At 37.4% G+C, this 27,430-nt stretch overlaps 2 long non-coding RNA genes across 2 annotated transcripts; one reads left to right on the top strand and one right to left on the bottom strand.

Annotated features, from left to right (window-relative positions):
- The first annotated feature begins 2,676 nt into the window (after nucleotides 1–2,676).
- Nucleotides 2,677–11,847, top strand: LOC135155097 (uncharacterized). Its single transcript, XR_010294446.1, has 3 exons — nucleotides 2,677–2,805; nucleotides 8,790–8,995; nucleotides 11,469–11,847. It is a non-coding gene; the product is annotated as an uncharacterized LOC135155097 (long non-coding RNA).
- A 3,968-nt stretch (nucleotides 11,848–15,815) lies between these two features.
- Nucleotides 15,816–25,520, bottom strand: LOC135155096 (uncharacterized). The gene is made up of 3 exons (XR_010294445.1): nucleotides 25,183–25,520; nucleotides 18,945–19,154; nucleotides 15,816–17,175 (listed from the first exon to the last, which is right to left on the bottom strand). It is a non-coding gene; the product is annotated as an uncharacterized LOC135155096 (long non-coding RNA).
- Nucleotides 25,521–27,430: the final 1,910 nt, after the last annotated feature.

Genomic DNA, 27,430 nt, shown 5'->3' with positions numbered 1-27,430 from the left:
ATTGCTTGTAGATTCAATATTAATGGTTCTTGGATGCATATATGAGAGTGATCAATATGATAATAGAAAATATCAATCAAGGTTTTCCATTGGGTAGATTTAATTTTATTGAATAATTTTTGCCTTATCCAAATATAAGTGAACACCAAATGTTCAGGCCAGCTATGGTAGGAATCGAACTCACGATCTCCTGGTTACTAGACAGGCGTCATACAACTAGACCACCAGGAATTAAGCCCGATGGCTTTTGGCTGCTATTATGTGATATATCAACACAGTACTGTACCTGCTGGTATTATGTGAATCAAACCAGCTACCAGCCATCGGGCTTCTCGGTGGTCAAGTGGTATGACGCCTGTCTGATAACCAGAGGGTCGTGGGTTCGATTCCTACCCGAGCCGGCCTGTAAATTTTTTTCTTAGCAGCTCAAACATGCACTGAACATTCAGTGTTTATTTATGTTGGGATAAGGCATAAATTATTTAATATAAAAAGAATAGAACAAATTTGAAGATTTATGGGAAATTACCTGTGCAACATATTTCTGATCTAGTGGCAATGGCGGAGGCATAAATTTCGACTGTGTGCAGTCGAGAATCCATCTAGTTATTTTCTTTTGTTTTTTGTATAAAGTCTTTCTAACATGTCTTCTTGGCCAAATCAGTTATATGAAATCAGCAGTAATAAAACAGTTTTCAGGAGTACATGTATACATTCCTTACTTAGTTTAGCTTGCCATATCTGTGCTAACTGTTTGTGTGAAAAGTACAAAATTTATAAAGAATGTATTAAAATTTATGTGGGTTCTTTTATAGATATGTATTCAAACCTGCCATGTATAAAGACTTGCCTCTTTTGTCAGCTAACTTGGGTAATGTTTCCAGAGCTGTACATGTAGTACTGTATTAGATGTGTTTGACTTTATTTTTATTAAAAGTTTTCATTGCGTTGTTCTTAACACTGATTTGCATTTTGTCCCTTTTTAGGTCATTGTGTGATCACTCACTGATTGATACAATAAGTGGCGATGTGTAGTGTGGAATATGACCTCTGTCATATTATCTGTCTGACTGACCTACAATTTTAAATGTAATTTCTTATTATACCATCACCAATGTGGCTCTTTGATGATGTAGCCGAATGTGTACATTGTAACTGTATTTTAATTGACTCTTTTCTTTCGCTGATACACTAGAAACTCAATATACAGAGATTCCCAATATAACAGTCAAATTTGCTGGTCCAAGGTCCTTTTGTTATCGCTGTTTCTGTTTTTAAATCATTGTTTCACCTTTTCTTAACCATAGTAAAGACACTTTGAAACGATGGATTTACCACAATAAAAACAAGGTTGTAACCACGGTTAAGCCATGGTAGCCATGGTTTATCTACAATGAAACCATCGATTAACTGTGGCACATTATGGTTAAACCGTGGTATACAATGGTTAAACCATGGTTAGACAGTACTTTGACATGGTTTAACCATCATCATACAATATTGCACTAATGGTTAAAAGGTGGTTTTACCATATGATTGATCATGGTTTTACCGTGATTTGGGTTGTAATTATGTGGTTTGGCTGCTGTAAAACAATGGTTTCACCGTTTTCTAACCATGGTTTCACCTTCGCTTTACCATGGTTTTACCTACCCTTTACCATGGTTTTATACTTTCTTAACCATAGTTTCACCTTTTCTTAACCGTGGTTATAGTACGGTAAAAACACAGTTGTGACCATGGTTATGCCATGGTAATGTCATGGTAAGTGCGTTCCAATTTAACACCTTTTAACCATGGTTACCATGGTTTACCCATGCTAAACCTATAGTTTAACCGTGGTACACCATAGTTAAACCATGGCTAGACAGTACTTTGACATGGTTCAACCATCATCATACAATATTGCACTATGGTTAAAAGGTGGGTTTACCATACAATTGATTATGGTTTTACCGTGATTTGGGTTGTTATTATGTGGTTTGGCAGCTGTAAAACAATGGTTTCACCTTTTTCTAACCATGGTTTCACCTTCTCTTTACCATGGTTTTATACTTTCTTAACCATGGTTAAACTATGGTAAAAACATAATTGTGACCATGGTTATGCCATAGTAATGTCATGGTAAGTGCGTTCCAATTTAACACCTTTTAACCATGGTTACCATGGTTTACCCATGCTAAACCTATAGTTTAACCGTGGTAAACCATGGTTAAACCATGGCTAGACAGTACTTTGACATGGTTTAACCATCATCATACAATATTGCACTATGGTCAAAAGGTGGGTCTACCATAAAATTGATTATGGTTTTACCGTGATTCGGGTTGTAATTATGTGGTTTGGCAGCTGTAAAACAATGGTTTCACCTTTTTCTAAGCATGGTTTCACCTTCTCTTTACCATGGTTTTATACTTTCTTAACCATTGTTAAAATATGGTAAAAACACAGTTGTGACCATGGTTATGCCATAGTAATGTCATGGTAAGTGCGTTCCAATTTAACACCATTTAACCATGGTTACCATGGTTTACCCATGCTAAAGCTATAGTTTAACTATGGTTAAACACTAGTGCACCATGATTTCACCATAATTAAACCATATCTTACTATGGTTAAACTATGAAATTACTGTACGATGGATCCAATGCAAAACCATGGTTTTACCTTAACATCAAACCATGGTTTTTTTTTACAAGGGTTGGCATGTTGGTGAACTTATTAGCTTAGATTTCACGTTATTCATGCCTACATGAGCTGCATACAACTGCTCTAATCGGTAGGATGTGGACGGACATTGCATTCGTAAGTTCAGCTATGTTTTCGACTTCAAAATTACGTTGAAAAAAAAATGGGAATTCGTTAGTCGTTACCAAACTTGCATTTGCAAAAAGCTGTGTAACAATACTAGTCCCGTGTATTTAAGTTTATGTACTGTAGTCAGCAGACCATGGGGGGGGGGTGGTCTTTTCTGCACACCTAAAAAGTAAAATGGTTATGAATTATACAGGTTGAAGATATTTAGGCCTTGATCTTAATAAATAATGTAAAATTCATTCCGAGCAAAATGCTGAAAATTTCATTGAAATTGGATGACAACAAAAGTTATTGATGCCTGGCCGTACATGCCGTATGAAACTCTAACTAACGTTAGGCTACTCCACTCAGTGACTCACGCGTATTGCGAGGTTAGTATTAGTATACTAACCTCGCACCATTAACCACGTTTGGCAATGGATTTCTAACTAGTGGGTCACGCGTGCTGTGATCCCACTTCTGGTGTCCACAACACACAACTTCTATTGCTTGATTTTTCTGTGCGCGGCGGCATGTAATGAACCCTTGAGTGACTAGGCCTAAAAAAATCAGGCGATGGTTCGTATAGAGAGCCATTAAACACTCCACTATAGCCTATAGGTGAAGCGGAGGTTAGCCGTAGTGAAGTGTAGTGGAGCTTACACAAACCATCGTCTGCTGTACTAGTATAGTTGTGGTACTGGTCCTGGCCCCACTCATTACTAGTTCGAGGTTAGTTGCTACATATAGTTGCTACAGTAAATGTATAGATCGACTATAGTACTAACCTCGTACACCAAACTGCATTTGGCCCTGGATTTCTGTGAAGTTGGCAAACATCGCTTCATTACAATACTTGTCTTGTCTTGGGTTAAGTCGGCATATGCAGACTTGCTGTACTCCGCCAACTTTTACAGAATTAATTTTTGCCGAAACTCCTCGCTACTCACCGGGGCGCTTTGCGGTGAGTAGCCATAATACAAAAAGTCAATAGTATATTTTTAATTAAATCAAAATCATATTTAAAAAAAAAGCAAATTTGATTACTTTGGAGTTTGGACTAGAAAGTGACTTCGCGTGTCTCTTCTTTTTACGCAAATAAAAGGAAGCCAGATGGTGGCGCTAATAAATTTCACAGCCTTGATTCAGGCTCGCTTCAAATGCAGCTCCTCGGTAATTATGCCCCCGCAGACAAAGTCCGGAGGGGGCATTAAGCGTTGGCCCTGTCCGTTGATTCGCCCGCCCCCCCCCCCCCCCCACTTGGTTTCCGCGCAATAAATCGAAATATATTTCGATTTATATATATTGATTAAAAAATGTTGGTGTGTAGGTATGTGACACCATAGTACAGGCTAACTTTGAATTCGGAGTCTGCAGGTCCAAGGTCACAGCTCATGAAATATCCGAGTTGGTTTCCACATGATGACTTATGAAATATTCTACATATTTAAACGAATTTGAGTGTGTAGGTAGATGACACCAAAATACAGGTTAAGTTCGAATTCGTAGTCGGCAGGTCAAAGGTCACGGCTCATTAAATATGCAATTTAGTTTCCACATGATTACTTTAAAAATATTCTACATATGTAAACAAATTTGAGTGTGTAGGTAGATGATACCAATACAGGCTAAGTTCGAATTCGGAGTATGCAGGTCAAAGATCACAGCTCCTTAAAGATATCTTATGAAATATGCAACAGATTTTTAAAAAATTTGGGTGTGTAGGTAGATGATGATGATGATGCACAGCATTTTTACAGCGGCGTAACAGGGTTCGGTGGCCAGGGGGGGGGGGGCAAGAGCCAAAAATTTCCCGGTCATATCATTGTATGAATAGGCGTAATGGTGCATTAATAAGGCGACTATTTTGAGAAATGCAGCTCCTTGGTAATTATGCCCCCGCAGACAAAGTCCGGAGGGGGCATTAAGCGTTGCCCCTGTCCGTTGATTCGCCCGCCCCCCCCCCCCCCCACTTGGTTTCCGCGCAATAAATCGAAATATATTTCGATTTATATATATTGATTAAAAAATTTTTTGGTGTGTAGGTATGTGACACCATAGTACAGGCTAACTTTGAATTTGGAGTCTGCAGGTCCAAGGTCACAGCTCATGAAATATCCGAGTTGGTTTCCACATGATGACTTATGAAATATTCTACATATTTAAACGAATTTGAGTGTGTAGGTAGATGACACCAAAATACAGGTTAAGTTCGAATTCGTAGTCGGCAGGTCAAAGGTCACGGCTCATTAAATATGCAATTTAGTTTCCACATGATTACTTTTAAAATATTCTACATATTTAAACAAACTTGAGTGTGTAGGTAGATGATACCAATACAGGCTAAGTTCGAATTCGGAGTATGCAGGTCAAAGATCACAGCTCCTTAAAGATATCTTATGAAATATTCAACAGATTTTTAAAAAATTTGGGTGTGTAGGTAGATGATGATGATGATGATGCACAGCATTTTTACAGCGGCGTAACAGGGTTCGGTGGCCAGGGGGGGGGGGCAAGAGCCAAAAATTTCCCGGTCATATCATGGTATGAATAGGCGTAATGGTGTAATAAGGCGACTATTTTGAGAAATGCAGCTCCTTGGTAATTATGCCCCCGCAGACAAAGTCCGGAGGGGGCATTAAGCGTTGCCCCTGTCCGTTGATTCGCCCGCCCCCCCCCCCCCCCACTTGGTTTCCGCGCAATAAATCGAAATATATTTCGATTTATATATATTGATTAAAAAAATTTTGGTGTGTAGGTACATGACACCATAGTACAGGCTAACTTTGAATTCAGAGTCTGCAGGTCCAAGGTCACAGCTCATGAAATATCCGAGTTGGTTTCCGCATGATGACTTATTAAATATTCAACAGATTTATAAAAATTATGGTGTGTAGGTAGATGACACCAAATACAGGCTAAGTTCGGAGTCGGCAGGTCAAAGGTCACGGCTCATTAAATATGCAATTTAGTTTCCGCATGATTACTTATGAAATATTCTAAATATTTAAACGAATTTGAGTGTGTAGGTAGATGACACCAAAATACAGGTTAAGTTCGAATTCGTAGTCGGCAGGTCAAAGGTCACGGCTCATTAAATATGCAATTTAGTTTCCACATGATTACTTTTAAAATATTCTACATATTTAAACAAATTTGAGTGTGTAGGTAGATGATACCAATACAGGCTAAGTTCGAATTCGGAGTATGCAGGTCAAAGATCACAGCTCCTTAAAGATATCTTATGAAATATGCAACAGATTTTTAAAAAATTTGGGTGTGTAGGTAGATGATGATGATGATGATGCACAGCATTTTTACAGCGGCGTAACAGGGTTCGGTGCCCAGGGGGGGGGGGGGGGGGGCAAGAGCCAAAAATTTCCCGGTCATATCATGGTATGAATAGGCGTAATGGTGTAATAAGGCGACTATTTTGAGAAATGCAGCTCCTTGGTAATTATGCCCTCGCAGACAAAGTCCGGAGGGGGCATTAAGCGTTGCCCCTGTCCGTTGATTCGCCCGCCCCCCCACTTGGTTTCCGCGCAATAAATCGAAATATATTTCGATTTATATATATTGATTAAAAAAAATTTTGGTGTGTAGGTACATGACACCATAGTACAGGCTAACTTTGAATTCGGAGTCTGCAGGTCAAAGATCACAGCTCCTTAAAGATATCTTATGAAATATTCAACAGATTTTTAAAAAATTTGGGTGTGTAGGTAGATGATGATGATGATGATGCACAGCATTTTTACAGCGGCGTAACAGGGTTCGGTGGCCAGGGGGGGGGGGGCAAGAGCCAAAAATTTCCCGGTCATATCATGGTATGAATAGGCGTAATGGTGTAGTAAGGCGACTATTTTGAGAAGGCCAGAACTTATCTTTAAAAAAAGTTGCGAGCGAGCGAAGCGAGCGAGCAATTTTTTTTAACCTTTTTAATACAAAAATCCAATTTTGTGATAGATTTTGACATGATATCCAGATAATAAATTTATTTAATTCTTCTCTCTTTAGATTCCTTTTTTGTCACGGTGGTCTGTACGCGCCACTGTGAAGAGGATTATTTGCGGCAGTAGCGTGAAAAGTAAAAAACAAAACAAAAAAACAACGAGGGGCGCAGTATAGAACATGTGCCAAAAGGCTGCTTTATATATATATATAAGTCCTGAGCGAGCGAAGCGAGCGAGAAAAAAAATCAACTTTTCATGAGAATATAACTTTGAGCTATTTTTTAACATATTCAGTAATTAAAATCATATCCTACAATACTTTTCCAACAAAAAAGGAGGTAATTCCTCCTTTTTTTTTAAATATTCCATTTTCAGTAGCCAAATAGAGATGAAAATTATCCTATTTGGGAGGGTAACCATGGACCTGGGCCTTTACTGTGTATTTACAGTAAACTCTTACTAAATGAACAAATATATAAAAAATTTGGTTTACCCTACATAATAATCCTGGGCTACTTTTAGATTGCATAGCCCGGGGGGGGGGGGAGGCTTTTTGGTCCCCCTCTTCAGATCTCCGTCGATCGCAACGAAAACCAATACACACGTCACCATCAATGTAATCTGCAAGCATGGAGCTAAGGGTGTATCGCTGATTTTACAGAATTTAAATTTATTTTTAATAAATTAATAATGCTAATTTATGCCTAAATATAGAATTCTCTGCTTTAAAGGTAAATCTCTAAATAATTCCCCAAATTCTATGATTTCTAAACAAATGTGCTCCTGAAAAAAATGGTAAATCAAATTTCTAATCTTATGTATTTTATTGGTTTTATAATTCCATACGTATTTCTTAGTTTTGGGGCCTTATGTATTTTATTGGTTTTTTTCAATGGGATCACTTCGTGGTACTATTCCAATTATAAAAAGCAAAGATTTGATTATTTTCAACCAATCAGTGCAAGAATAATGATGCATTTGTCAATTATGACTGAAAACAGAATTTCCATTGGATTAAATATGTATACAAAATAATATTTTCTAGCAATTTTTGGTCCAACATAAACTCATAAAATGTTGGGTAACTGCGTATCCGGGCGTCTCGAATTTGGTCTCAAAAGCTCTGCGAGAATTGAACGAAAAAAAAATTGTGGTACCTCGTTTCTCATTTTGGACTTATCGTGAAAAATGTGGATAGGGGGGCTTATTAAGCCCCCCCCCCCCAGGGGCTAGATAGGGTTAATATATCATCATGAATATAAAAAAAAAAACATTTATTTTGTTGCAAGTCACTGGAAAAAGTTTGATTCCTAAATAAATATTATTCTTCATGTATTATCAAATATTTAATTGAAAAATTTTAAGCTATCTTTTCATTCGATGTATTAAGCGCTATATAAAAGCGGATTATTATTATTATTAGGTTTTATCATAATTTTACTTTTTGAAAATTATGCTATTTTGTGACTAAGGCTACGTTTCATGTACTTTCCACCAATAGTATACGATATCAATGGATTCTAGTTAATCCTTTTGGGTAAGATTGGAACTAACTCTGTGTTTGGTAGATAAAGTTATATGACTAACTTGTCCAAGTGTTGAGAAACGGGCCCCTGCTGAGTACATGTAGGCCTAGAGTTTTTATGCCCCCACAGACGAAGCCCAGAGGGGGCATTAAGCGTTGCCCCTGTCCGTCCCCCCCCCCCCCCCCACTTGGGTTTCCGCGCAATAACTCGAAAAATATTTAATGGATTTAAAAAAAAAATTGGTGTGTAGGTAGATGACCACAAAATACAGGCTAAGTTCGAATTCGGAGTCCGTAGGTCAAAGGTCACATCTCATTATATATGCAAGTCGGTTCAAAGGTCTGAATTTGTTAATTATATATATATGCATATTGGTTTCTGTATGATATTAAGTTCAATCATATTGAATGGATTTCTGATCGCGTTAAGCAGGGGCATCTGTGTCCTTTGGACACGTCAAATTTTCTTAATTATGTGTTATTGATTTTATGACATGTGTTTACATTTGCTGCAGATTCCCATTCAGCCGTTGGACTGAACCGGTACTGTAACACAGTATGGATGGTCAATATGAAGCGAGCTTCATTGAATTCTTCCAAGAGCTTTGTACTCCGTTTTGCTCATTTTGAAGATGGTAGCTTTGACAGGACTGGGCAAGTGACACGTCTTAGACAGGATGCTGTCCCAACCATATTTGATTTCCTGCCTCGTCTTCAGAAGGTAGAGTAGATCTATATCATACATGTGTTCTAAAGAAATATTTTCTCTGTATTATCTACCTTTGGTTTGATAGAACATTGCTTTAAATATTCCATTTTCAGTAGCCAAATAGAGATGAAAATTATCCTATTTGGGAGGCTAACCATGGACCTGGGCCTTTACTGTGTATTTACAGTAAACTCTTACTAAATGAACAAATATATTAAAAATTTGGTTTACCCTACATAATAATCCTGGGCTGCTTTTAGATTGCATAGCCCGGGGGGGGGGGGAGGCTTTTTGGTCCCCCTCTTCAGATCTCCGTCGATCGCAACGAAAACCAATACACACGTCACCATCAATGTAATCTGCAAGCATGGAGCTAAGGGTGTATCGCTGATTTTACAGAATTTAAATTTATTTTTAATAAATTAATAATGCTAATTTATGCCTAAATATAGAATTCTCTGCTTTAAAGGTAAATCTCTAAATAATTCCCCAAATTCTATGATTTCTAAACAAATGTGCTCCTGAAAAAAATGGTAAATCAAATTTCTAATCTTATGTATTGGTTCTATAATTCCATACGTATTTCTTAGTTTTGGGGCCTTATGTATTTTATTGGTTTTTGTCTCGCCTGCATAGCAGAGCGAGACTATAGGCGCCGCTTTTCCGACGGCGGCGGCGGCGTCAACATCAAATCTTAACCTAAGGTTAAGTTTTTGAAATGACATCATAACTTAGAAAGTATATGGACCTAGTTCATGAAACTTGGGAATAAGGTTAATCAAGTATTAGTAAACATCCTGCTCGAGTTTCAGGTCACGTGACCAAGGTCAAAGGTCATTTAGGGTCAATGAACTTTTGCCAAGTTGGGGGTATTTGTTGAATTACCATCATAACTTTGAAAATTTATGGATTTAGTTCATGAAACTTGGACATTAGGTTAATCAAGTACCACTGAATATCCTGTGCGAGTTTCAGGTCACATGACCTTGGTGAATGGTCATTTAAGGTCAATGAACTTTGGCCGTGTTGGGGGTATTTGTTGAATTACCATCCTAACTATGAAAGTTTATGGATCTAGTTCATAACACTTGGGATATAAGAGTAATCAAGCATCACTGAACATCCCCTGTGAGTTTCAGGTCACAAAACCAAGTCAAAGGTCAGTTAAGGTCAATAAACTTAGGCCATGTTGGGGTAATTGTTGAAGTGCCATCATAACTTTGAAAGTTTATGGATAGAGTGAATGAAATGTGGACATGGGTGTAGTTGACAGTCTTAAGTCTCCGTTCAAATGTCATTTATGGTCAATGAACGTGGTATTATGTCATTATATGAATGATGTTTTTGTGAATGATTATTTTATAGTAGTTTTCAAAGTTAGCACTGCTGCTATATTAAATTGCGTAATGTAGGCGAGACTGCCAGAGGCGTTCCACTTGTTTTTCAATGAGATCACTTCGTGGTACTATTCCAATTATAAAAAGCAAAGATTTTATTATTTTCAACCAATCAGTGCAAGAATAATGATGCCTTTGTCAATTATGACTGAAAATAGAATTTCCATTGGATTAAATATGTATACAAAATAATATTTTTGAGCAGATTTTGATATTATGGTATTGTAGATAATGCCATGGGTAACGCGCGTGCCAATTTTCGTCGCGATTGCAAGATCAACGGCCGAGATCATAAGGGGGGCTGAATCAGCCCCCTCCCCCGTCTTCTTAGGCGTCGAAATAGCCCAGTCTATTTAGGGTTAAAGATAAATCCCTAAATAATTCCCCAAATTCTATGATTTCTAAACAAATGTGCTCCTGAAGAAATGGTAAATCAAATTTCTACTTTTATGTATTTTATTGGTTCTATAATTCCATACGTATTTCTTTGTTTTGGGGCCTTATGTATTTTATAGTTTTTTTTCAATGGGATCACTTCGTGGCACTATTCCAATTATAAAAAGCAAGATTTGATTATTTCCAACCAATTAGTGCAAGAATAATGATGCATTTGTCAATTATGACTGAAAATAGAATTTCCATTGGATTAAATATGTATACAAAATAATATTTTTGAGCAATTTTCGGTCCAACATGAACTCATAAAATGTTGCGTAACTGCGTATCTGGGCGTCTCGAATTTTGTCTAAAAGCTCTGCGAGAATTGAACGAAAAAAAAATTGTGGTACCTCGTTTCTCATTGTGGACTTATCGTGAAAAATGTGGATGGGGGGGCTTATTAAGCTTATTAAGCCCCCCCCCCCCCCCCCAGGGGCTAGATAGGGTTAATATATCATCATGAATATTTAAAAAAAACACATTTATTTTGTTGCAAGTCACTGGAAAAGGTTTGATTCCTAAATAAATATTATTCTTCATGTATTATCGAATATTTAATTGAAAAATTTAAAGCTATCTTTTCATTCTTCTATCTGTTTTTGTTCAATATTTCTTATATGTTTCTTTTTTTTTTCATTCATCTCGTACAGAGTTCATCCAAGCCAAGGAATTCCCCGAAAGAAAGACGTTTTGATTCAGCAAACAACCTCCCAGATACTGCAAAGTCTTCAGCACCTTCATTTCTCGAGGACCACTCCTACTCAATATCAGAAAGTCCAAGAGGGGTAAAGTGGAAGATAACAGCAATAATGGACTATTAAAAACTTGGAGAAGAGGCTGAAACCACACAGCAGAAGTCCCGCCGTGTACATTACTTGCTCTTAAGTTTGGACAAACATGACTCGCAAAACTTTACAACAAATAATTTACGCTATGTGCATTCTGATTATTTAAAATAGCTCAATGAAAAAGTTTACCACTGGGCATGTAACAAAAGTGCATTCATTAAATTTGAACGTGTTGCAAAAATGATGTCTTACAGTATATTCATTCTGACTTAGAATGTCAGAAGAGAAAAAAGTTTGTGAAAAGTAGGAATGACAGCAAGCTGACAGAAGAATAGAACAGGATAGAACAAGGCGATAGATATGAATGAGCTGTTGGATAGAGACAAAAAGATGAATTAAGAATGGGGGTGATAGAGAAAGAGAGACGGGTGTTGGGGGAGCCTGTGATCAATGCCTGAGAAAGCGAAGATTACCATAATTTTTTTAAGGATTTGAACAGTCAGGAAGAATCTGGGGTTTTTTTTCTGTTGGTATTTCTCAAAATACTTGTATGTTTTATGTAACGAAACGGGTATAATCCTTCGGAAGTTTCACTCACACAGAAAATATTAACTAAACAAAAGAAAAAAAGCCAAATAATTCACTGATTTTCAATTGTTCAGTAACTCTCATATCCAAAGTGCCCCCCCCCCCCCCATCATTTCAATGTATTGGAGAGAGAGTATGAACGGGACATGGCTGTCTGCAGAAAAAAAAATACGGGGGGGGGCAAAAAAATTTTGGGATATGTGCAAGGGAGCGAAGCGACAGCAGAAAATTATTTTGCAATATATGCGAGAGAGCGAAATGACAGAGAAGAAAAATGCAAGAGACAAGAGATTTGGGGAATATGTGAGAGGGAGCGAAGTGACCAAGCAGAAGAAATGTAGAGGACATAAAATTGTTGGGGTATGTGAGGGAGCAAAGCAACCGATAAAAAAAGCAGGTCAAAATATTTTCGAATATGTGTGAGGAAGCGACTCGGTCACTCTTGAGCAGTAGGGACTTGTTTAAAAATAGCTTAAGAAATATGCGTTTTCTAAGCATGGTAAACACATATTGTAGGCCTACGGTAGAATTTAGGTGCTCTAAGAGTTAGATTCTGAATGAGCTGCATTTGCTGGTAAGACATGCGCAGAGGATCTTTGTCTTTCATCCATTTTCCACACTTTTCTTTTGATTTCAGTTTCCAGGCAGAAAGGCCCACCCTCCTGTGGATGCCAATGGGGCAGGGGATTATATGCTTAAAATGCCAATTTTTCTGGTTGGAATATCAAACATTATCCTGAGCTTCGCGCTCATTTTAAAAATTGTGTATAAACTATTAATGCTGATAAATACATTTAGATGTGCAGTGCTCTCTTGTAAAGCAGTTTTGTACTGAAGAGGCTACCCTTGGTAAATAAAACAGAATAAATGAATAAAGAAATAAATAAAAATGATGTTTCTAATCTCAGACTTTCTTATGCCCCTCGAAAGCTCACCCATTTTTACAATTCTTTGTTTCTCTTTTGATATCTAAAGTTCCGTTTTTTCCCTTTCTATCGTGCACTATTCTAAGCCCCAGCCCCACTGGCTTCCACAGGAGGGGGGGGGGGGGGGCTTCCCCTGAAAACTGAAATCAAACAAAAGAAATTTGAAAAATAAAAATGGATAAGAGACACAGATCCTTGCCGCATGTCTTACCAGCCAATACAGTTCATTCAGAATTTGACTCGTAAAACACCTAAATTCTACCGTAGGCCTATAATAGGTTTATTGCCATTTCGTCTACTGCCATTTTGTCCACTCACCAAATGGTATGTCATTTCATCTACCATCAGTTGTTCCTTTTCCACATCTTCCAATTACCATTTTGTCCAATAGCTAGTTCGTCTAATAACCAATTTGTCTACTTTCATTTGGTCTAATTGCATTTTTGGCCAATTTGTCCAATAGCCACTTTGTCCATTTTCATTATGTCTATTACCATTTAGTCCAATAGCCAATTGGTCTAAGGGCAAATGGCCACTGACCACTTAGTCTACTTACATTTTGTCTATGTTCCATTTTGTCCAACTGCAGTTGATCCACTGTCACTTAGTCTAAACCCATTTCATCTAACAATCATTTGGTCTAATCATCAATGGGTCCAATTGCCATCCCGGTCAATATTCGTTTCGTCTACAATCAAATAGGAATAGTCTACTACTAGCAGTCCTTCTAGTTTGGTGCCTGTGTATTGCTACCTCGACTCCTGTTGCTCTTGTGATTTGTTATTAATTTACACCTGTCGTTTGATTAATCTTTTATTAGTGTTTTTTTAAGCTCCATTGTAATACATTTTATGTTTTTATGTAATGTTCTCCCCATCCTTTCCCACTTTTCTCTCTTTTTAATTTTTTTGTACCGTCCAAGGCTGTTATCGTTATTATTATAGTACATTTCTTGTTTATTAGTACTATCATTAATTACTATTATTACAATTATTATCATTGTTATATGATGAGTGATGATTATCATTTTTAGGTGTGCATTTGTAAAAAAAAAGAAATGAGGGTAAATTCCAAATCAAAGGACCCTATTTCAATTTTATCAATTTTAACCACTCCAATTCCCCCTTTTGTGTGCGTGATGTGGTAGAGAGAGCGGGGGGGGGGGGTAGGAGGCTGCATGCTGTACCGCATCATTCCATTCCTGATAGCAGGCCTAGTTATATATTTTTTTATCTTCAGGAATTTCAAGGTATATTTAAGAAGTCATTTCGTCCCCCCCCCCCCCCCGGATGATGCATTATATTTGTATTAGACAACATGGCTATTGGACCAATTGGCTATTAGACTAAATGACTATTGGACGATTTGAGAATTGGACGAACTGGGCGATTTGGTTGTTAGACAAACTGATTATTGGACCTAATGGGTGGTGGACGAAATGATAGACGAAATGACAATTATCCGGTAGATAATTTGGATATTGGACCAACTGATATTAGCCAACATGGCTTGGACTAAATGAACATTGGACGAACTGATTAATGGAGATGGCATTAGCCTTAATAGAATTAGACTAAATGGGTGGTAAACGAAATTGCTATTGGACGAAATGGCATTTATAGACAAAATGAAGGTAGACCATGTGGTGAGTGGACTGTATGGCAGTAGACGAATTGGCAATTTACCTTAAAATATGGGTTTACCATTCTTAGAAAACGCATGTTTCCTAAAACAAGTCCCTACCGCTCGGGAGTGAATGTGTCGCTCCCTCGCACATATTCCAAAATATTTTGACTGACCCTGGGTAAATAAAATAAACAATTACAAAAACAAAAATTTTGTTTTTAATCTGAGACTTTTTAATGCCCCTCGAAAGTTCACCTGCTTTCTCACTCTCCCCCTCTCTATCTTTGTTTTTATTCATTTTCATTTTACAATTCTTTCTTTCTCTTTTGATATCTATAAAGTTCAGATTCACCCTTTCTAACTTGCACTATTCCAAGCCCCCGCCCCATTGGTATCCACAGGAATGGGGGGAGGGGGGGCTTACCCCCTGGAAAATAAATTCAAACAAAAGAAAAATGTGAAAATAAAAATGGATAAAGACAAATAATCCTCTGCGCATGTCTAACCAGCCAATACAGTTCATTCAGAATTTAACTCTTACAACACCTAAATTCTACCATATTATCAGTTTACCATGATTATAGAAAACGCATATTTCCTATGCCATTTTTAAACAAGTCCCTATCGCTCGGGAGTGAACGTGTCGCGCACCAGCACAAATTTGAAAAATATTTTGATTGACCTGCTTTCTGGTTTTTTTTATCGGATGCTTTGCTCCCTCACACATACCACAATTTTTGTCCCTCTTTCCTTTTACTTCTGCTTGGTCACTTTGCTCCCTCTCACATATTCTCGAAATATTTTGGCCCCTGCATTTGTTCTTCTCGTCACTTTGCTCTCTCACATATATCCCCAGAATAATTTTTCTGCTCGGTCGCTTCGCTCCCTTGAACATATCCTAAAAATGTTTTGCTCCCCCTGCATTTTTTTCTGCAGACAGCCAATCCATTTCTCATCCAACCTCTCTCTCTCTCCAATACCTTGAAATGAGGGGGGGGGGTACTTTTGATATGAGAGTGTCTGAACAGTTGAAAATAAGTAAAATATAATTTGGCTTTTTTTTTTGTTTAGTTAATATTTTCTGAATGAGTGTATCTTACAAAAGGATTATACCCATTTCATTACATACAACATACACATATTTTGAGAAATACCAACAGAAAAAACATGTACTTTTCATTACTGTCCAAATCCTCAAAAAAAAAATTATGGTAATGTTCGCTTTCTCAGGCATTCATCATAGGCTCCCCCACACCTGTCTCTCTTTCTCTATCACCCTCAATCTCAATTCATCTTTTTGTCTCTATCCAACAGCTCATTAGTAAAGGTCAAGTCTACCCAAGAAAATTGTTGGTTCAGTTAAATTGAGAAAAATCAAACTAGCATAACGCTGCAAATTTCATCAAAATGGGATGTAAACTAAGAAAGTTATGGCATTTTAAATTTTCACTTATTTTTCACAAAACAAAAATATTCACAACTCAGTGACATGCAAATGAGACAGTCGATAATGTCCCTCACTCACTGTTTATTTTGTTTTTTATTGTTTGAATTATACAATATTTCATTTTTTACAGATTTTACCATAAGGACAAACTTTACTGAACCAAAAAAGTATTGAATAATGCTAATTCCACATGATCAGGGAGGAATAAAATTTTGTTTAACATGACAAGGAGAAAATTAGAATATACCTTATTCTATATATCAAATGAAATAGTGAGTGGATGACGTCATCAGTCTCCTCATTTGCATACTGACTGTGTACAGAATGTGCATATAACTCTTTTGTAAAATTTAGCAAAATTTTTAAATGTCATAACTTTTTTATTTTACATCCGATTTTTTATCAAATTTTCAGTGTTATGCTTGTTGGATTTTTCTCTTTTTATTCATATCAACAATTTTTGGGGTGGACTTGTCCTTTATCTGTCCCCCTTGCTCTATCCTGTTCTATTCTTCTGTCATCTTGCCGTCATTCCTACTTTTCACAAACTTTTTTCTCTTCTGACATTCTAAGTCAGAATGAATATACTGTAAGACATCATTTTTGCAACACGTTCAAATTTAATGAATTCACTTTTGTTACATGCCCACTGATAAACTATTTCATTGAGCTATTTTAAATAATCAGAATGCACATTGGGGTAATTATTTGTTGTAAAGTTTTGCAAGTTATGTTTGTCCAAACTTAAGAGCAAGTAATGTACACGGCGGGACTTCTCGTGTGTGGTTTTCAGCCTCTTCTCCAAGTTCTTAATACAGTCCATTATTGCTGTTATCTTCCACTTTACCTCTCTTGGACTTTCTGATATTGAGTAGGAGTGGTCCTCGAGAAATGAAGGTGCTGAAGACTTTGCAGTATCTGGGAGGTTGTTTGCTGAATCAAAACGTCTTTCTTTCGGGGAATTCCTTGGCTTGGGTGAATTCTGTACGAGATGAATGAATTAAAAAAAAGAAACATATAAGAAATATTGAACAAAAACAGATAGAAGAATGAAAAGATAGCTTTAAATTTTTCAATTAAATATTCGATAATACATGAAGAATAATATTTATTTAGGAATCAAACCTTTTCCAGTGACTTGCAACAAAATAAATGTTTTTTTTTTAAATATTCATGATGATATATTAACCCTATCTAGCCCCTGGGGGGGGGGCTTAATAAGCCCCCCCATCCACATTTTTCACGATAAGTCCACAATGAGAAACGAGGTACAATTTTCTTTTTCGTTCAATTCTCGCAGAGCTTTTAGACAAAATTCGAGACGCCCAGATACGCAGTTACGCAACATTTTATGAGTTCATGTTGGACCGAAAATTGCTCAAAAATATTATTTTGTATACATATTTAATCCAATGGAAATTCTATTTTCAGTCATAATTGACAAATGCATCATTATTCTTGCACTAATTGGTTGGAAATAATCAAATCTTGCTTTTTATAATTGGAATAGTGCCACGAAGTGATCCCATTGAAAAAAAACTATAAAATACATAAGGCCCCAAAACAAAGAAATACGTATGGAATTATAGAACCAATAAAATACATAAAAGTAGAAATTTGATTTACCATTTCTTCAGGAGCACATTTGTTTAGAAATCATAGAATTTGGGGAATTATTTAGGGATTTATCTTTAACCCTAAATAGACTGGGCTATTTCGACGCCTAAGAAGACGGGGGGGGGGGGGCTGATTCAGCCCCCCTTATGATCTCGGCCGTTGATCTCGCAATCGCGACGAAAATTGGCACGCGCGTTACCCATGGCATTATCTACAATACCATAATATCAAAATCTGCGAAAAATCTCATTGCTCATTATGTTAATAAATGCGTAAAATCATAAGTTTGCTCTAATTAACAAAATAATGCCCCCAAAAATGCTCATTTTTGTTTCACTTACTCTTTATAGGCATCTGATTAAATTAATTTTTAAAAAAGTTGTCAACATCACATTCATTTTTTATGTATTTTATTGTTTTCTAAATTTCTTATGTATTTCTGTGTTTTTCGACTTTTTGTTTTTTATTGTTTTTTCAATGGAAATTGTCGGAGACGTTTTTTTTTACCATAAACAAGATAAAATTAATTGATTTTGAGCAGTAAAAGGAAAAATATGATACATTTTATAAATTTTGGCTAAAAACACTACTTGCATTGGATTTGTACACAAATACACGTTTTTGAGCAATTTTGGTTCTGCATGCAGTTACGAAATGTTGCGTAATTTCGGAACCCTGTACCTGGGGGTCACAATTTTGGTCTCAAAAGTTGCGCAAGACTTGAAAGTAAAAAGTCAACGAGTGACGCGGTAAAAAAAATGTCGAGCTCCATGCTTGCAGATTACATTGATGGTGACGTGTGCATCGGTTTTCGTTGCGATCGACAGTGCATGGAGATCTGAAGAGGGGGACCAAAAAGCCCCCCCCCCCCCCCGGGCTATGCAATCTCAAAGTAGCCCAGGATTATTATGTAGGGTAAACCAAATTTTTAATATATTTGTTCATTTAGTAAGAGTTTACTGTAAATACACAGTATAGGCCCAGGTCCATGGTTAGCCTCCCAAATAGGATAATTTTCATCTCTATTTGGCTACTGAAAATGGAATATTTAAAGCAATGTTCTATCAAACCAAAGGTAGATAATACAGAGAAAATATTTCTTTAGAACACATGTATGATATAGATCTACTGTACCTTCTGAAGACGAGGCAGGAAATCAAACATGGTTGGGACAGCATCCTGTCTAAGACGAGTCACTTGCCCAGTCCTGTCAAAGCAACCATCTTCAAAATGGTCAGAACGGAGTACAGAGCTCTTGGAGGAATTCAATGAAGCTCGCTTCATATTGACCATCCATACTGTGTTACAGACAGTACAGGTTCAGTCCAACGGCTGAATGGGAATCTGCAGAAAATGTAAACACATGTCATAAAATCAATTACACATAATTAAGAAAATTTGACTTGTCCAAAGGACACAGATGCCCCCGCATAAAGGGGAATCCAACCCAAATAAAAAATTGTTTTTATAAGGAAAAGAAAAATCAGACAAGTTGATAGGTGAAAGTTTGAACAATATTGGACAAACAACAAGAAAGTTATGAATTTTTAAAAGTTGTAAATATTGGTAATCACTGTACCCATGGAGACTTCAAATTGGCTGCATATGGGATGTCATAGTGATGTAAGGCAAGGACTACTCTTCCATGTACTCCAATTCATATTATGGCGAAAATGTGATTTTTTTCCCAAAAGTTTTATTTCAAATTAATATTTTTCTTTCATGAGGACATAAAACAATATACTACCTGGGTTATATTTAGATTACTGCCCCAGGGGAATGGGTACTTAGGAGAAAACCACTAATCCCTGATAATAAAGTACATGGCCTATGGGAAAGTTGTCCTTGCCCCTTGTCATAATTTACTTATCCAGTTGCCAATTTGAAATCTACATAGTATTAGTGATCTCAATTTTAAAGCAGCTATAACTTTCTTATTGCTTGTCTGATTTCTTTCAAACTTTCACCATTCTGTTTAATTTATTTTTCTCCTTCCCAACACAACATTTAATGGCCAAGGCTGGATTCCCCCTTAACGCGATCAGAAATCCATTCAATATGATTGAACTTAATATCATGCAGAAACCAATATGCATATATATAATTAATTAACAAATTTAGACCTTTGAACCGACTTGCATATATAATGAGATGTGACCTTTGACCTGCGTACACCGAATTCGAACTTAGCCTGTATTTTGTGGTCATCTACCTACACACCAAAATTTTTTAAAATCCATTAAATATTTTTCGAGTTATTGCGCAGAAACCAAGTGGGGGGACGGACAGGGGCAACGCTTACTGCCCCTTCCGGGCTTTGTCTGCTGGGGCATAAAAACTCTAGGCCTACTCAGCAGGGGCCCATTTCTCATTACCTGGACAAGTTAGTCATATATCTTTATCTATTAAACACAGAGTTAGTTCCAATCTTACCCAAAAGGATTAACTAGAATCCATTGATATCGTCATATTGATATTATTGGTGGAACAAAAATAGCATAATTTTCAAAAAGTAAAATTATGATAAAACTTACAATTATTGTGATGAATTTGGAAATACATCCTATCAAAATAATAGCAGAGGCGAAATATGCATAAAACATACTCAAACATGCAGACATGGGCATTAAATTGCTGATGAAACCCGGGGGGGCACTCGACCAAAAAAGTGGTAGGGGTGTGCCGCGGGCGAGGCAAAAAACGGGGGCCTTGGAGCGGGCTTATTGTAAAAAGGAGGGTCCTCGGAACGGGCTTCGGAACTACAAATGTTTGTGAAAACGGGGGTCCTCGGAACGGATCTCCGTATCTCTGTGAGTGCGTATGCATCCCTATGGAACGGGCAATCGTGCATGACGCAGCTAGCGCGGCCTCCGCCGGGTGCGCTCGCGCTTAGGCGATGGTCGAAAAGCGCTCTATGGCCGCTTTTCACCAAAATTGTAGCAGATCAATGCGACCGGAACGGCGTAACGAAAAATATGCGAAGCTTTGGAGCTGATTTCTTTCTTCTTTTTTCTCGATAAGAAGGATGCTATGCCTTGGAGCGGCTTTCTTTGTTCTTTTTCTCAATAAGACAAAAATGCTATGCCTTGGAACGGAAATTTGAGTGTAAAAATGGGGGTCCCCTCCGCGGCACATACCCACTATGCATTATATACTGAGTGCCCCCCCCCCCCCGGGTGATGAAATGAAATTATCAGTAATTCATTTCATGACAAAAAAAAATCACATGTATGTGGACATTGAGATGGGTATCCCCAGATATAAAATTTGAATAGTTTAAGTAAACCATACAGGCTTTCTTCCTAAAATGATGATAATTATACAGGTTTTTAGGATTCCAAACACCATCAAAATATTATCATCATGAATAAACTCTTTAGATACCGAAACACACGATTTTATAAATTCTATGCGTATATTAGAGAGAGAATTGATCAAAATCTTGATAAGGGTCTGACAGCGACGAGTACGAGTCCAATTATGGATGGCCTGAAGTGGTAGAATCTTTGTCAATTCAATTATTTTACTACTTTAAAATGAATGGTTTTGTGATGTTTTACCAACACTTGTTATAATTCTGTGCATTACAATTACTATTGAATGATTTATCCCACTTGTGTACAATATAATTCATTTTCTATGAATTATTATGTAATATTATAATTTTCGAATTTCGAGGCTCATTTGCATGTATTATGGTGTCATCTATCTAAACACCCAATTTTTAAAAAATCTGTTGAAATTTTATAAGTTATTATGAGGATACCAACTCGCATATTTAATGACCCTGTGTAGTGGTCCACCTGCATTCCCCCAACCAGTTATCGGGAGGAGAGACCTGCGGGTCACAGTTCTGTGTGCGCGCCCTTGTAGGCGACCCAGATTGGCTGGCTCCTCCAATATGCCTTTGAATGTCTTTGACAGATATATGGTGCTATAAAAATGCAGTGGCGTAACAGGCGGGGGGGCAGGGGGGGCAAGTTACCCCCCCCTGGCGGATTTCACCGGGAAAATTAAAAAACAACGGGAAAAAGAAAAAAAGGAGGGAGAAAGAAAGGTAAAGGGGAAGGAAAGGGGAAAGAAAAGGAGGAAAGGGAAATGGAAAGAGAAAAGGAAAAAGACAACGAAGAAAAAACTGTTTTTAGTAAAAAAGGGAGGAAAGCGGGAAAATGTACGATAGAATTAACATTTGAAAAAGAACAAATCATTGAGAAAAGGGCCTATGTAATGCAATAGCACGGTGGGAAATAAATTAAAAGATGACAAAAAGGCAAACAATAGCGGGAAACGAAGGTAGAATGTAATTAGTCAAGAGCTAAATTAGAAAACAAAGAAAATTTAAGGAACAAGAAAAAAAATAACACGACCGGGCTGCTGATGATTGAAATTAAAGAGCGGGAAGAAAGATGGACTGCATACAACATTGTGCTATAAGTTTTCTAAATTTTATGCAAATAAGCTACCGGGGCTTTGCCCCAGACCCCACAAAGTAGGGGCTCTTCATTTATAATCTTCAAATGGCTCTATAACGCCCCCGTTCAATCACGTTCAATCACTGCCATACAGGCGGGGGGGGGGTCGTGGTTCCACGCCCAAGAGGATATAAAAGAAATTTTATAGGAGACAACGTACATGACGTATAATGAAATGAATAAAAACAAGGAAATGTGTTATTTGCTGATAATAATGGAAAAATCTATCACATAATTAGATTTTAATTTCAATAGGCAATTTTTCCAGCTCGCTTTGCACACTGGCGACTTTTCACAAATTTTTCCCACATTTCTATGTTTTGCCCCCTCAAAATATTGGGTTCATTACGCAACTGGGTTGAATAAATGTGTTGTGTAAAAGCTATATTATGCCCGCGATTTGATTAAAATTGGGGAAATCTGCAAGGTTTAAATGGCTTTGATATCAAGAAGTTCCTGGGGCTCTGCCCTGGACCCCAAACACACAGCACTGCGTATGGAAGGGTTGGGCCATGGCCCCAAAAAGTTCTACAGCCAAGAAAAAAAAAAGGAGGAATTGCCTCCTTTTTTGTTGGAAAAGTATTGTAGGATATGATTTTAATTACTGAATATGTTAAAAAATAGCTCAAAGTTAGATTCTCATGAAAAGTTGATTTTTTTCTCGCTTGCTTCGCTCGCTCAGGACTTATATATCTAAAGCAGCCTTTTGGCACATGTTCTATACTGCGCTCCTCGTTGTTTTTTTGTTTTGTTTTTTACTCTTCACGCTACTGCCGCAAAGAATCCTCTTCACAGTGGCGTACAGACCACCGTGACAAAAAAGGAATCTAAAGAGAGAAGAATTAAATAAATTTATTATCAGCTGGATATCATGTCAAAATCTATCACAAAATTGGATTTTTGTATTAAAAAGGTATAAAAAAAATTGCTCGCTCGCTTCGCTCGCTCGCAACTTTTTTTAAAGGTAAGTTCTGGCCTTCTCAAAATAGTCGCCTTACTACACCATTACGCCTATTCATACCATGATATGACCGGGAAATTTTTGGCTCTTGCCAACCCCCCCCCCCCCCCTGGCCACCGAACCCTGTTACGCCGCTGTAAAAATGCTGTGCATCATCATCATCTACCTACACACCCAAATTTTTTAAAAATCTGTTGAATATTTCATAAGATATCTTTAAGGAGCTGTGATCTTTGACCTGCATACTCCGAATTCGAACTTAGCCTGTATTGGTATCATCTACCTACACACTCAAATTTGTTTAAATATGTAGAATATTTTATAAGTAATCATGCGGAAACTAAATTGCATATTTAATGAGCCGTGACCTTTGACCTGCCGACTATGAATTCGAACTTGACCTGTATTTTGGTGTCGTCTACCTACACACTCAAATTCGTTTAAATATGTAGAATATTTCATAAGTAATCATGCGGAAACTAAATTGCATGTTTAATGAGCCGTGACCTTTGACCTGCCGACTCCGAACTTAGCCTGTATATGGTGTCATCTACCTACACACCCTAATTTTTATAAATCTGTTGAATATTTCATAAGTCATCATGCGGAAACCAACTCGGATATTTCATGAGCTGTGACCTTGGACCTGCAGACTCCGAATTCAAAGTTAGCCTGTACTATGGTGTCATGTACCTACACACCAATTTTTTTTAAATCAATATATATAAATCGAAATATATTTCGATTTATTGCGCGGAAACCAATTGGGGGGGCGGGCGAATCAACGGACAGGGGCAACGCTTAATGCCCCCTCCGGACTTTGTCTGCGGGGGCATAATTACCGAGGAGCTGCATTTGAAGCGAGCCTGAATCAAGGCTGTGAAATTTATTAGCGCCACCATCAGGCTTCCTTTTATTTGCGTAAAAAGAAGAGACACGCAACGTCACTTTCTAGTCCAAACTCCAAAGTAATCAAATTTGCTTTTTTTTAAATATGATTTTGATTTAGGCCTAATTAAAAATATACTATTGACTTTTTGTATTATGGCTACTCACCGCAAAGCGCCCCAGTGAGTAGCGAGGAGTTTCGGCAAATATTAATTATGTATTGTAATGAAGCGATGTTTGCCAACTTCACAGAAATCCAGGGCCAAATGCAGTTCGGTGTACGAGGTTAGTACTATAGATCTATACATGTACTGTAGCAACTATATGTAGCCACTAACCTCGAACTAGTATTAGTAATGAGTGGGGCCAGGGCTACCACAAGTTCGTGTAAGCTCCACTACACTTCACTACTGCTAACCTCTGCTTCACCTATAGGCTATAGTGGAGTGTTTAATGGCTGGCTATACGAACCATTGCCTGAGTTTTTTAGGCCTAGTCACTCAAGGGTTCATTACATGCCACCGCGCACAGAAAAATCAAGCAATAGAAAAGAAGTTGTGTGTTGTGGACACCAGAAGTGGGATCACATCACGCGTGACCCACTAGTTAGAAATCCATTGCCAAACGTGGTTAATGGTGCGAGGTTAGTATACTAATACTAACCTCGCAATACGCGTGAGTCACTGAGTGGAGTAGCCTAACGTTAGTTAGAGTTTCATACGGCATGTACGGCCAGGCATCAATAACTTTTGTTGTCATCCAATTTCAATGAAATTTTCAGCATTTTGCTCGGAATGAATTTTACATTATTTATTAAGATCAAGGCCTAAATATCTTCAACCTGTATAATTCATAACCATTTTACTTTTTAGGTGTGCAGAAAAGACCAACCCCCCCCCCCCCAATGGTCTGCTCACTACAGTACATAAACTTAAATACACGGGACTAGTATTGTTACACAGCTTTTTGCAAATGCAAGTTTGGTAACGACTAACGAATTCCCATTTTTTTTTCAACGTAATTTTGAAGTCGAAAACATAGCTGAACTTACGAATGCAATGTCCGTCCACATCCTACCGATTAGAGCAGTTGTATGCAGCTCATGTAGGCATGAATAACGTGAAATCTAAGCTAATAAGTTCACCAACATGCCAATCTGAGCTGTGAAAAAGTGTGATCGTCCCGGAGCGAAAACAGCTTGAGCAAGGTGCAGCCAATCAGCGACCTTCTTATGTCCCCTTCGAGACAGAGGAGACGAAATGATTTTATGTCAAAAAGACTCAAAACACAAAATCATTTCGTCGACGAAATTTTTTTGTCTTTTGACACGAAATAATTTCGTCGACGAAATTATTTTTTTGTGTTTCGACACAAAATCATTTCGTCGACGAAATTTTTTTGTGTTTTGACACAAAATCATTTTGTCAACGAAATTTTTTTGTGGTTTTGACACAAAATGATTTCGTCGACGGAATAGATTTTCGCATCGCAACGAAATAAATTTTGTGGACGCAATTACATTTAGTCTCGACGAAAATTGATTTTGTGTGACAAAAAATAATTTCGTATACGAAATAAAACTGCGTCATGACGAAATGATTTTCATATGAACAAAAACACATTTTGTGTACGGAATTGCGTGAATTGGACGGAATTTACCATCGGACATTTGGTGCGCCATTTCGTTTGATAAAAATTCATTTCGTATGGCACGCCAAATAAACTTTGTGGACGCAATTACATTTCGTCTAGACGAAATTGATTTCGTGCATTTCGTCGAGACGAAATTGATTTTGTGTGACAAAAAATAAATTTTGTGTACGAAATAAAAAAGCGTCATGACGAAATGATTTTCGTCTGAATAAAAACACATTTTGTGTACGGAATGCCGTGATTTGGACGGAATTCACTGGCGGACACTTGGCGCCCCATAATACCATGGACTGCATTTATATATACGTTGCTCATAATCACGTTAAGTTTTGCCTTACTGCTTTTTTTTTTAAATTCAATTCTTTATTCCATTTCCATTCAAAACACAATACAAAGTAATACAAATCAAGTACAATTTTACAGACGAGCATTCTTACTTCGTAAAACAAAAAAAAACACAGTATGATATTGAGCATAAATGGCAATGAGGGGGTCCGCTAAAAAGCAAAGCTTGTAAAGTGTGGATTCCCCTTGGAAATGAAGAAAATATAGTCGATACATATATATAATAAAGCCGGTATTACGATTTGGTAAATCTTGGGATGTGAGCCAGGGCCTTGGGAACGATTTTTTCACTGGGGGGGGGGGGTGATGTTATAATTTGAAAAAGCAAAAGAAGCAACGAAAAAAAGGGAGGGTCACTAAAAAATGGAGGTAATTTTGATTACACTTTCCAATTTTTACACACTTTTCAGAATACCTGGAGTGCTGCCTATGGAGAATAATACTGACACGCAGCACCCCCGAGGAAAATCTTGGGGGTGCTCGCCCCCGATTCCTAGGGGCCATGATGTGAGCCTATATTTTTTTTCCAAAAAATGAATTCATTTCCAGACGAATTGAAAGCTTAAGTTAGGCCTATATGCGTAATAGTTTTGTGAAAGATGCGAGCTCGGGGGGGGGGGTGCTGTGGGCATTCGACTTAACCCTTGGTATTTTTAATTTGCTTTCTATTTGAACTATCCACCTAAACAAGTGAAAATTTCATAAATTATACTCCAATAAAAGACCAATATGGGGAAGGATACTCTATAACGCCGGTGTGAATTAGCAAGAACCAAACCAACTTTCCTCTTCTATATGTATTTATTACGTCTGTCACGTATCCCGTCTATACTCGAAAATCGACCCTCTTTACGTGATTATGAATAATGAATGCCACCCCCTCCCCTTATAAAAGTGACAAAAACACAATCAGCTCCCAAAACTGCAGTGTGGGAAGTTGGTACACTTCTTTTTCTTTATAAGAATATTATTGATTAATTGCTGCAGTTCAATCTGACAAGGCATTCCCCGTGTTTTCCAGATGTAGCTAATAAGGAAACCCCTTTTTTCGGTATATCCAGGTACGAGAGTTTATTCCAATTTTACAACAGCAAACCACTCAATTTAACCACAAGAAATTAGACCTGCATAAATCTGTTGATTATGCCCTTAATTTCGAGTTTAGGAAATATATTGCCCGCACAATTAGATACACTCTTGAATAATAAAGGACGAAACAATAGATTTACGATTTCGCTATTGCCCCTAGAAAAAAAATATAGGTATGCCTATATCATTTTTTTTAAGTCAGGGACAGTCCT

Source organism: Lytechinus pictus, chromosome 8, assembly GCF_037042905.1.
Source record: "Lytechinus pictus isolate F3 Inbred chromosome 8, Lp3.0, whole genome shotgun sequence".
Classification (NCBI taxonomy): Eukaryota; Metazoa; Echinodermata; class Echinoidea; order Temnopleuroida; family Toxopneustidae; genus Lytechinus; species Lytechinus pictus.
This window is presented reverse-complemented; position numbering and strand designations above follow the sequence as displayed.